Raw genomic sequence first — 12,908 nt, 5'->3', positions numbered from 1 at the left:
CGGGGGAGGGGGCCGCCTGGCAATGGGACGGAGCTTGCTCGACTCGTTCTGTTACTTTTCTCTCTAGGGTAGTGCCTGGCTCGTGGTTGCTGCCCGGTACTTGTCGGAGCTACGTGGAGGGCGAAGAACTTGGGCGCTGCATCGCGAGGGCCGTGGCAGCCGTCCCAAGTCTCGCGCTCAGGCGATACCTAGACCCGAGGGAGCACAGCTGAGGTGGAGGTGGTGACCGAGGGTTCTTACCTGGGCTCTGGGTTTCCGTAGGCCGTGAGGGAAGCTAGTTGGAAGGGCCTTGGACATGTCGCTAAGGAACGTGGGGTAGGGTGGGTGGGTTCTCCAGCAGCCTGTTGAAGCAATGCAAAGTGAGGTGAGGACTGCGGGTATTCCTGGTGTGTGGTCTAAGTATGGAGATGGGATAGTGTGGCAGGTTGAAGAAGGGTGGTGACATTTTTTCTTGGAGTCACTGAATTTGAGAAGAGTGAAAATAAGCCATAACTGTCATCTATATCTTTATATCTACACACACACACACTTATATATATATATATATATATATATATATATATATATATAACTGATTCTAGTGCCAAGTATACAGGTGTTGCACTTCTGGAAAGTTGGAAGGGAGGTCTGTGATTCTGGTAGCTTGTTTCCACACGATGTCTTTCAGAAAGTCCAGTCCTGCTTGGCTGGTGAAGGCACATGTCCCTTCTTCTTCTTCCTTCTTCATCCTTCTTCCTTCTTCCTCCTCCTCCTCCCTCCTCCTCCCTCCTCCTTCGTCCTCCTTCTTCTTCCTCCTTCTTCCTTCCTCCTCCTTCTTCCTTCCTTCCTCCTCCTCCTTCCTTCCTCCTCCTTCTTCCTTCTTCCCTCCTCCTCCTTCTTCCTTCCTCCTCCTTCTTCCTTCCTCCTCCTTCTTCCTTCCTCCTTCTTTCTTCCTTCCTCCTTCTTTCTTCCTTTCTCCTTCTTTCTTCCTCCCTCCTTCTTCCTTCCTCCTTTCTTTCTTCTTCTTTCTTTCTTTCTTCTTCTTTTTTTTTTCTTAAGATTTCATTTATTTATTCATGGAAGACACAGAGACACAGGCAGAGGGAGAAGCAGGCTCCATGCAGGGAGCCCAACGTGGGACTTGATCCTGGGTCTCCAGGATCACGCCCTGGGCAGAAGGCGGCGCTAAACCTCTGAGCTACACGGGCTGCCCCACATGTCCATTTCTGCCTTCACAGCATTAGAGTAAACTTAACCATATGCTACTGACCAGACATCAGGTTTTAGTCTTATTTTCCAGGTGTTTCAGGTCCAATTTTATTTTCTATTCCCTTTTTTTTTTTAAGGTTTTATTTTTAAGTAATCTCTATACCCAACATGGGGCTTCAGTTTACAAGCCTGAGATAAAGAGTGACGTACTCCTTTTTTTTTTTTTTAAAGATTTTATTTATTTATTCATAGAGACAGAGAGAGGCAGAGACACAGGCAGAGGAGAAGCAGGCATCATACAGAGAGCCTGATGTGGGACTCGATCCAGGGTCTCCAGGATCACGCCCTGGGCTGCAGGCGGCACTAAACCGCTGAGCCACCAGGGCTGCCCTACCTTTATCTTCATTAACATACGTTTGCACTATAGGGATTTTGCTGATTTTTAGACCATGGTCATTAGCTCACTTTTCTGTCTAACCCACACACACTGGCGAAGGCTTTAGTTCCATATTTTATAGTTGTTTTGACTACCCTGAGCAACAAGCCTATATAATGAAAGGAAGGGCAGATAGGATTTTAGGAGACTCAATAAATAACACCTTTTTTCTTTTCTTTTTTAAAGATCTTATTTTTTTTTTTGAGAGAGAGTGCACTCGAGAGCACAAGCAGGGGGAGTGGCAGAGGGGAAGAGAGAGGGAGACACAGACTCCCCACTGAGCAGGGAGCCTGACTCAGGGCTTGATCCCAGGACCCTGAGATCATAACCTGTGCCGAAGACAGCCGCTTAACTGACTGAGCCACCCAGGTGCCCAACACCCTTTTTCTGAACTTGGGCTCAGAACCAACAGAAATAGAGTAATGGCAGGCAGGTAGAGACCAAATGTCAGCTTATTTAATACTGGTAGAGCTGTTGGAGAACATATTGTGAGAACCAGATTCGCCACCTTCTAATTCTGTGCTGCCAGACTTCAATGCCAGGTCTCCTAAAAGCCTTAAGTAACACCAAAAAGAATCTAAATCATTAATAGGACATACAAAGTTATGACAGCATTGCTTCACATTCACTGAATTTAGGAAGCAGATCACCTTGAGCTTGTAGTAGATTTTGTCCCTAGAAACCTTTTCAAAGACTCATACTCAATGTGAGGGACGGTGAATAGGCTGAAAAGGTCTTGACTCAATGTCACTGTGGCTCTGGTAATTCTATAACAGTTATTGAGTCTCCTAACTTGTGAATCTAAACTCGGGAGAATCACCTATTATGAGATTAATTATGACCTGTGTTGATTATATTCTGAGGGGCCTCTACCTGCGTCTTGTCTAGTCTTTGTTTTTCAGCTAGTGGTATTTAAGACGATGCCACCTTCTTACAGTGTTAATTTACAATAGTAGCAGCCCCAAACCATGTCTTTGAGGTGTCTTTCTTTTTTGTCCAATATATTCAAATTTCTTAATACCGTTTCTCTTTTGGGTCCTGTGTTTCTGGCGTCCCCAAGCTGCATTGAGGGTAAGCTCTATGACATGGCTTACCCAGCCCCACTGTGAGCAGCTCTCAGTTGGCCACTGTTTTCTTCTGTAGAGTTGGTCAGGCCCAGGACACATGGCTCCTATGCGTGGGGGACAGGAGGGTGGTCCTTTACCCCGTGAGTTTTAGTTGAGCATTACTGTGGCAGGTGTTTTTTATTTTTTTATTTTTATTTTTTTTACCTGAAGCTACTATTCTAAAATTTGTTGCCTCAGGGACCCAGTGAGAATTGAGACCTTTGCCATTCCTCCAGATCCTGTCTCAGCTTCTGAGCTTCTGGATGTGCCACATGAGTAGTATTTCTTTCAGACACTTCTCTTTGGGCATTTTCTTTTTCTTTTTCTGTGTTCCCCTACTCCTTTCCAGAAGGCTCATTGAATTTCTGACATTTTTATCGTTGGAGAGAAGGAAGACCCATGGAACCAGCTCTTTGCTAGGCTACAGAAAGTGGGGAAGGAATGAATTTACATAGCCATGCCCTAGAGATTTGTCTCTCAGTTGTTTTCCAAGATATCAACTTGCTTTTTAAAAAAATCTCTCAAAAAAAAACCCCCCAAAACCTCTTTTCCTTTATTTTCGTTCTTGTACTGCTTCTGATCTTATGGAGCAGGTTTCTTTTTTTTTTTTTTTTTTTTTTTTAATTTATTTTTATTTATTTATGATAGTCAGAGAGAGAGAGAGAGAGGCAGAGACACAGGCAGAGGGAGAAGCAGGCTCCATGCACCGGGAGCCCGATGTGGGATTCGATCCCGGGTCTCCAGGATCGCGCCCTGGGCCAAAGACAGGCGCCAAACCGCTGCGCCACCCAGGGATCCCGGTTTCTTTTTTTTTTAATATTTTTTTAAATTTATTTATGACAGTCACACAGAGAGAGAGAGAGAGGCAGAGACACAGGCAGAGGGAGAAGCAGGCTCCATGCACCGGGAGCCTGACATGGGATTCAATCCCGGGTCTCCAGGATCGTGCCCTGGGCCAAAGGCAGGCGCCAAACCGCTGCGCCACCCAGGGATCCCTGGAGCAGGTTTCTAAAGCTATGCATTTCTTCTTGGACTTTGTAAACATATGTGATTCTGTAATACTGTTCCAGGCCCAGGCTTTTCCCATCTTCTTAATCTCCATGGCTGTGGTAATTTCATCGAGTGGTTTTTCTACTTCAGTCTGAGAAGATGATATGTTTTATTTGTAATAAGGGCATTGTTTTTTTTTTTTTTTACAAATAAAACCTACCATCTTTTTAAGATTGAAACTGCATTGTAAATCTCAGAACTATAAAACCATAGAGGTGTTTTTTTTTTTTTTTTTTTTTTTTTAAAGATTTTATTTTATTTATTCATGATAGAGACAGAGAGAGGCAGAGACACAGGCAGAGGGAGAAGCAGGCTCCATGCAGGGAGCCCGACGCGGGACTCGATCCCAGGTCTCCAGGATCACACCCCGGGCTGAAGGCAGGCGCTAAACCACTGCGCCACCAGGGCTGCCCTGTTTTGTTTTTTTTTTAATCTTATTTATTTATTCATGAGAGACACACACACATACACAGAGGCAGAGCCACAGGCAGAGGGAGAAGCAGGCTCCATGCAGGAGCCTGACGTGGGACTCGATCCCGGGTCTCCAGGATCAAGCCAAGGGCTGAAGGCGGTGCTAAACCACTAAGCCACCCAAGCTGCCCCATAGTCAGAGTTATTGACAGACCAGCAAGTGGGGAGTAAACCATGAAGGGGAAAAAAAAACACACATGAATTCTGGTTTTGTCCTTTGGCCTTGAGTCTAGCTCAGGATATAAGGGATGGAATTTGGGACAGCCCTTCCATTCTGTCCGCTGGGCTGGGCCTAACAAAGTCTGGAACTCATACACTTGTGCTCCTTAGCATATGTGGAATTTTTTTTTTTTTTAAGATTTTATTTATTCATGATAGACAGAAAGGCAGAGACACAGGCAGAGGGAGAAGCCGGCTCCATGCAGGGAACCCGATGGGGGACTCAATCCTGGGACTCCGGGACCACACCCTGGCCAAAGGCAGGTGCCAAACGGTTGAGCCACCCAGGTGTCCTGCATATGTAGAATTTAATTGCAATTTAAAGGCCCTGGCCTCTTGAACTAGCTAAAAGACATAGTAAAGGACCAAATACTTGTTTTACCCCAGTATCTAAAAGGCGTGTATGGGGAAGGACTTCCCTGTAGTTAAATTTGTGGCTCAGTAGACCCTGCTCACCGAGGTCTTCCCTGCTGCTTAGGCTTTGCAGATGCCCCACAAGGGAAGGCAGTGGGTCTCTGCTAATAAGGCCAAGGTCAGTGCCCACACCTTAGCCCTTATGTGCTTCAACCACAGAGATTGTGTTAAGGACTGGCTTTACTGAACCATGTGACTGGCATTTTGCTAAGGTACTCCTTCATCCCAGCCTGTACATAAAATCAGTTAGAAAAACACTTGCCTGTGAACAAAGTGGCCTGCATTTCAACATGGCCAGCTTGAAAAGTGAAATGCTTCAAGTGGTGGTCCCATTGTAGCCTCAACTTGTATGTGATATTTTACTCTCCACATTCCTCACCAGATCTCTCTTTTCTGTTCTTTGCCAAATCATGAGATCCTAACATTCCTTTGAATGAAACATCCCTCCACCTCTGTCAAAAGGCAGAGCCTATGCCTGTGAAACTTACAAAATAGAGCAACAGAACCTGTGGGCAGCTGGTTCCCAAAATAAGGGAAGAAAGGGTCAAGCTACCCTTAATCTGGCTCTATGTCCCTGAAGCTTCAGCCAAGGGAGAAGAGTTATGAGAAGAGATCAGGAGTATTTAGAGGAAATCTTCCTCTTGGACCCAAGAAACCAGTCCAAGAAACATTTGCTTTCTAGTAAAGTTGAGAATAACTTGGTTTCAACCTGTGTGTTTGGCAATTGGTTGAGAGGTTGGCTTAGAGAAAAAAATGAATTCATTTGGGATGTGAGTTTGGAGTGATGGTAGGACATTCAAGCAGAAGTAGCTTGGTGGTAGTTGGATAAAGTTAGGTTTGGGAATTGTCAAAGGGGTGATAGAAATACGTCAGTGAAGAACTGACCATGGGAAAGAATGCAGAGAGAAGACAAGGTCAAAGACCAATCCTTCCCCTGTCTAAGAATAATTAAAGACTTGTTTATAAAGGGAATGCCTGGCTGGGTCAGTCGGAAAAGCAGTGACTTGATCTCAGGGTTGTGAGTTCAAGCCCAATGTTGGGTGTAGAGATTACTTAAGTAAATACATAAGCATAAAAAAAAAAACTTGTATATAAGGGAAAACAATGATTGATTAAATCTAGCAAAAGCAAAAACAGTATTTATATATGAGAAAGAGTAGAGAAGGAAGAAGGAAAAAACGGTTTTATGTAAATGGTGGCTTTTGTTTCCTGTGGGTAGACTGCTGATCAGCTGGCAGCCAACAAAAAGGCCAGTATTCTTTCCTGCAGCAACTGAATGGATTATAAAATAATACAACTTCACTTGCTTATGGGTTCCCCAGAAGACCTTTAGAGTTCAGGTGAGATTTAGGTGTCAGGCTGTCTCTGGATAAATAATGTCTATCAGTATCCACCTTCAACTAGGCCAGGTCTGTTATTTCCCTTGTCAGAATCTCTGACCTCCCTTTTAATCAGACTCCGCTCTAGTCTAAATTAGCCCTGAAAGTTTCAGTCTCCTGAAGTAGCAACGTGAGTTGAATGTTGTTTTGGGGGCAATGTCTGTATAGTAGTATTTAGACTCCCAAATATTAGCAATGCCAAAAGAGTAAGTGAATCCTAGATACTGTTAAAAATACTTGAAACCCATTTCTTTTTTTTTTTTTTTTTAATTTTTATTTATTTATGATAGTCACAGAGAGAGAGGGAGAGAGAGAGAGGCAGAGACACAGGCAGAGGGAGAAGCAGGCTCCATGCACCGGGAGCCTGATGTGGGATTCGATCCCGGGTCTCCAAGATCGCGCCCTGGGCCAAAGGCAGGCGCCAAACCGCTGCGCCACCCAGGGATCCCCTTGAAACCCATTTCATATCCAGTTTACTCACTGGCCTGTTTAATCAGGAGAATAAGACCCAAGGATTGTTTAGTCAAGTTTAGCTAATGAATATTCATAAACCAAGTGGATCATGACTGAGTGAGCATTTACTTTAGAGAACAAAAATCCTGATAGAAGTTTCTAACTTTGAATCACCATCTCTGCTCACAACTGCTAAAACAAATACTTTCCATTAAAAAAAATACATTTAAATACCTTCACACTTGCTTTTTAGATGAAGTGTGTATTTTTTTCTTTTGCTGTAGATGTTATAAAGAACTTTTAATCTCCTGAGCTCCACTTCTGCCATTAGCTACCCAGTTTTCCCAAAAACTCAGGCATGATTCTTGGTTTCATTTTTTGCAAGATTGCGCTCAACGATCCTTCAGCAAACCTCTGTCCATTTAACCTTCAGCTGTACCCTAAATTGGATCACCTCTGGCCATCTAGCCTGAGTCAGCCTCATCTCTTCATGTACTGTCATCTCTTCAAGCCTTCTGTGGCTTGTTTTTCATACAACCATTAGACTGATCTTTTTATTTTAATTTTACTTTTTAAAATAAATATATATTGGGATGCCTGGGTTGCTCAGTGGTTGAGCATCTGCCTTCAGCTCAGGTTGTGACCCCGGGGTCCTGGGATCAAGTCCCACATGAGGCTCACCACAGGGAGCCTGCTTCTCTCTCTGCCTATGTCTCTCTCATGAATAAATAAATAAAATATTTGAAATATATAATATATATATATTTAAAAGTAATCTCTACACCCATCAGGGGCTCAGACTCCACCCTGAGATCAAGAGTTGCACGTTCCACTAACAGCCAGGTGTCCCCATATTGATCTTTTTAATGCATAAAGCAGGTCACATCACTCTACTGCCTGAAGCACTGCCATGTTTTGCTGCTTTACTAAGAACAAAAGCCAAACTCCTCACCATGGCCCTTAAAGCACCATGTGACTTGGCCTTTGCTGACCTCTGTTCTTCCCGAACCACTCTTCCCTCACTCCTACCATTCCACCATCTTGTTCCCACCTCAAGGCCTTCACAGGAGCTATTCCCTCTACCTAAAACTCCTTCTACCCAATATTTGCTCCAGTCACTCCACACTGAGTCACCTCCTCAGGCCTGGCCAGATTTCATGATCTAAAGCAACACCCTCTCCCAGCATTTTCTATTAACCTTCTCTGTTTTTCCTCAGTACCTGTACCTATCTTTGTTGCTCTAGCCTACCTTTTCTTCTGGCTTTATTAAAGAGAGGAAAATCTGGGCAGCCCAGGTGGCTCAGTGGTTTAGCGCTGCCTTCAGCCCAGGGCCTGACCCGGGAGACCCAGGATTGAGTCCCACGTGGGGGAGCCTGCTTCTCCCTCTGCCTGTGTCTCTGCCTCTCTCTCTCTCTCTCTCTCTCTCTCTCTCTCTCTGTCTCTCATGAATAAATAAAATCTTAAGGAAAAAAGAGGAAAATCTAGCTAACAGCTCTCCAGCTCCACTTGCCTCCTCCCTGCATGTGTGGGTACTTGAGAGTGTGTGTGTGTGTATTCCCCTGAACCAAGTGAAGGGGATTCCAGAGTCTGACTTTCAAATATGGGGAAGTACCTGCAGAAGGAGATTGGCCTCTCTCCTACTCATCCCTTGAACCTCAACCCAGTGTTTCCATGGTCAAATGGGGTGTGCAATGGAATAGTTAGTGTGAAACCTTGACATGTATCCCCTGGGATTTAGGGCGTACGTAACCATAGAACCTGATGCCTTCTGTCTTCCTGGAGAATCTGTCCACAGCAAGGAAAAAGAGGAAGTTACCCTTGCTCTGTTTCCTTAACCCTAACAAATTTTAACCCCTACTATCGAGCCTCTTATTCTAAATCCTATACCTTGGCCCCTAACCCCACCACTGATGGTGATCTAACTCTTAACTTGTAACCTAGCCTACCTTTTCTGATCCTGACTCATTCTCTTCTGACACTGACCTAACTCTGGCCCTTGATCCTTTTTTTTTTTTTTTTTTTTAAGATTTTATTCATAGAAACACAGAGAATGAGAGGCAGGCTCCATGCAGAGAGAGCCTGACATGGGACTCGACCCAGGGTCTCCAGGATCACGCCCTGGGCTGCACCACCGGGGCTGCCCTGGCCCTTGATCCTTAGACTTTTGCCACAGCTCTAACATCTAACCCACCCTAGTTCCCTAATCACCACTTTAACCTTAACTTTCTAACCCTAGCCCAAGCCCTAGTCTCTAAACTTCTAACCCTTTAACCTTAGACCCGGTTTCTAGATCCTGCGATCCTGACATTTATCTTCTAACCTGGTAATCCTGCCCTAATCTCAACATTTAATCCTTAAATCCTGACCAATGGATTCTAACCTCTAAACCCTCACCCATACTGCTAACCTCCAGAACCCTGGAACCCTAGAACCCCAACCCCAACTCCACAAATGACAAGCCAGTACTTCACTCTACTGTGGACCATAGACAGAGGAATTGCAGCAACTCAAAGTGCATAGGTCAGAGGACATAGTGAATGCCAGCAAATTAATCCACCAGACACAGAACATGAAACAATAGGACTTCTAAAGAGCCAGGAGAAAAAAAGCCAGAAACACTTCCCTAAATAAAAGATGTGGTAGACCAGCAGCAAGCCTGAATAAGCCTTCAAATCTCTAAAGACAGGCAATGAAAGTCAGTCATTGTGACCATACCTCTCTGTCCCAACACAGTAGACTCAGCAGGTCATACTAGAGCCATGATGGAAGAGAATTGTCCTTCCTGGTAGAGCTCTCAGGCACAGATGGATGGCTCAGTAAAGCCCTTGCCCTAGGACACAGCAGAAGAAACCTTGGTAATACAATGGCTATCAACCCCAGGAGATAAGAGCCATAGCCAGCATTACCATTCCCCCAATTTCCCTAGCATAATCATTGGGACTCCAGGAGAAGCCCAGAAACCAGCTAACAATCTAGTTGAACAAAAGACAGGAACCCTATATGAAACCAGCTATTAAAAAGAAAAAAAAAAAAAAAGAAAGAAACCAGCTATTTCCCCAAATTCCAGGCCCTGACCTGGATGGGATTCCCAGGATCCAGTGTTCCAACATGAACCAAACTTCAAGAAACAGCCACAAATCTCCCATGGAGAGGACAGAAGGGGAAAAAAAAATTCCATGCTCGGAGTCCCTTCTCCCTTTTGTCTCATTCCCAACCTTTACCTCCACCACTAGGGTGCCCATACAAAAGAGACGAAGGGCAACAGACAGTAGTAATAGAAAACATTTGCTAACAGGACCGAGGAGGTGCTTTATCTTGCTTATGCTTATGTGACTTCTGTATATTTATTATACTTAGGTATAATTTGCTTTAAGTTGGAATACTGCTGAAACCTAAAATAAAATAAATCTTAAAAAAAAGTATCAAAATATGTTTATTTCAAAATTTCTTTTTTTTTTTTAAAAGATTTTATTTATTCATGAGAGACACAGAGACAGAGAGAGGCAGAGACACAGGCAGAGCGAGAAGCAGGCTCCATGCAGGGAGCCTGACGTGGGACTGGATTCCGGGTCTCTAGGATCACACCCTGGACTGAAGGCCGCACTAAACCCCTGAGCCACCTGGGCTGCCCATCCTTAGTGTTTATATTCCATTTTGAGTCCTCCACATCCTGGCTGATTTTAATTGTTTATTTTTGTGTATGTGAAACAACTCTGATTTTAAGGGAACTGTACAAAAATGCCCAGAGAAGTGCTGCTCCTCCCTCATTCTTACTATCTTGTTCCCATTACCCATTTCTTTCCATCATTTCCCCAAGTACTCCCTACAGGTAACCATTCTTTTTTGTTTCTGGTTTACCTTATGTTCCCTTTGTACAAATGAGCAGATACAGGTGTAGTTTATTGTATCCTCTTCTTTGTTACACAAATGTTACATTACACTCCTGGGCGTTTTGCCTTCTCCACTTTCAGAATGCCCTGGAAAACACTCTGTATCAGCTCATAGAGACCTTTCCACCTTTCTTTTTTCTTTCTTTCTCTCTTTCTTTCTTTCTTTCTTTCTTTCTTTCTTTCTTTCTTTCTTTCTTTCTTTCTTTCTTTTTCTTTCTTTTACAGCTGCATTGTTCTTTATTGTGTATGTAACCATTCCCATATACATGGACATTTATTATTTTTTATTTTTTTATTTTTTTTTATACATGGACATTTAGAGGGTTCTCAGTTATTTGCAATAGCAATGCTATAGTGAATAACCTTGCACTTACATACTTTTGTATAGAGGTGTGTCTTCAGAGTCCTAGATTCCTAGGATGAGATTACTGTCTTGAAAGTAAAGTATATACATAGGTTTGCTAGGTATTTGTCAATAGTTGTGTTAGGTCTGTCTTAGCTATTTCCTTCTGCTATTGGTTTCTAATTTTAGTCCGTTGTGGTCAAAGAAAATACGTGGGATGATTTCAGTCCTTTTAAATGTATTGAACGGTTTTTTTTAAGATTTATTTATTTATTTATTCATGAGAGACGCACACACACACAGGCAGAGACACAGGCAGAGGGAGAAGCAGGCTCCATGCAAGGAGCCCGACGTGGGACTTGATCCTGGGTCCCCAGGATCACATCCTGGGCTGCAGGCAGCGCTAAACTGCTGCGCCGCCAGGGCTTCCCGTATTGAACATTTTTTTTTTTTTTCTTTTTTCCGTATTGAACATTTTTAATGGTCCAGGATATGGTCTGTCCTGGAGAATATTTTACATGCATTTGAGGAATATATGTAATTCTGTTGTTGAATGGAATGTTCTATAGATACTTAGATCTGTGATGTTTGTGGAGATTTGATAATTCCAGCCTTCTGTTTACTTTGAATCTTCTGCTTAGTTGCTCTATCCAGGATTGAAAATGGGATGTTGAAACCTCCAGCTATTATTGTGGAATTGTCTATCTCTTTAATTTGCCTCATGTATTTTGAGGCTCTATTTTTAGCTGCAAAAAATGTTTATATGTCTTCTTGCTGGATTGACTCTTTGATCAATATAAACTATCCTCTATCTCTAGTAATAATTTTTGTCTAAATTCTACTTTTGATATCAGTATAGCCGCTTTAGGTTTCTTTTTGTTGCTATTTACGTGATTTTTTTTAATCCTTTTTTTTTTCTTTTAAAGATTTTATTTATTCATGAGAGAGAGAGAGAGAGAGGCAGGCAGAGACACAGGCAGAGGGAGAAGCAGGCTCCATGCAGGGAACCCGATGTAGGACTCGATCCTGGGTCCCCAGGATCATGCCCTGGGCCAAAGGCAGCGTGAAACCACTGAGCCACCTGGGCTGCCCTTTTTTCATCCTTTTATTTTCAGTCCATTTGTGTCTTAGAATTCAAAATGTGTCTCTTATAGATGGCATCTAATTGGGTCATGTTTTTATTCATTCTGTCAATTTCTGCTTTTGATTTTTTTTTTTTAAAGATTTTATTTTTTTTATTTATGATAGTCACAGAGAAAGAGAGAGAGGCAGAGACATAGGCAGAGGGAGAAGCAGGCTCCATGCACCGGGAGCCCGACGTGGGATTCGATCCCCAGTCTCCAGGATCGCGCCCTGGGCCAAAGGCAGGCGCCAAACCTCTGCGCCACCCAGGGATCCCTCTGCTTTTGATTTTAATGTGTAATCCATTTCTGTAGTTGTGGATAAAGTAGAATTGTCCTCTGGTCATTTTGCAATTTGTTTTCTTTTTTTTTTTTTTTAATTTTTATTTATTTATGATAGTCACACAGAGAGAGAGAGAGAGGCAGAGACATAGGCAGAGGGAGAAGCAGGCTCCATGCACCGGGAGCCCGATGTGGGATTCGATCCTGGGTCTCCAGGATCACGCCCTAGGCCAAAGGCAGGCGCTAAACCGCTGCGCCATCCAGGGATCCCTCTTTTTTTTTTTTAAAGTTCTTCCCTAACATATTTTTATTTTTATTATTTATTTATTTATTTTTAAAAATTGTATTTATTTATTCATGAGAGACACAGAGAGAGAGAGAGAGAGAGAGAGAGAGAGGCAGAGACACAGGCAGAGGGAGAAGCAGACTCCATGCAGGGAGGCTGATGCGAGACTTGATCTTGGGAGTCCAGGATTATGCTCTGGGCCGAAGGCAGGCGCTAAACCGCCGAGCCACCCAGGGATCCCCTGCAATTTGTTTTCTATTTGTCTTACGT

General features: G+C 43.4%; 1 protein-coding gene across 21 annotated transcripts in view; it reads left to right on the top strand.

Annotated features, from left to right (window-relative positions):
* Positions 1 to 12,908, top strand: part of FBXW12 (F-box and WD repeat domain containing 12) — a 76,821-nt gene that overhangs the window by 211 nt on the left and 63,702 nt on the right. For 18 of the 21 annotated variants that reach the window (XR_005374949.1, XR_005374950.1, XR_005374948.1 and 15 more), the window contains exon 2: positions 68 to 219. The gene's annotated coding sequence lies outside the window, so the exon portion shown is untranslated. The remainder of the gene's footprint in view (positions 1 to 67; positions 220 to 12,908) is intronic. The other 3 variants (XM_038566562.1, XM_038566560.1, XM_038566558.1) reach the window with 1 other exon arrangement.

Source organism: Canis lupus, chromosome 20 (genome assembly GCF_011100685.1).
Source record: "Canis lupus familiaris isolate Mischka breed German Shepherd chromosome 20, alternate assembly UU_Cfam_GSD_1.0, whole genome shotgun sequence".
Classification (NCBI taxonomy): Eukaryota; Metazoa; Chordata; class Mammalia; order Carnivora; family Canidae; genus Canis; species Canis lupus.
The sequence above is the reverse complement of the archived record's forward strand: the minus strand, read 5'-3'. Positions and strand labels throughout refer to the sequence as shown.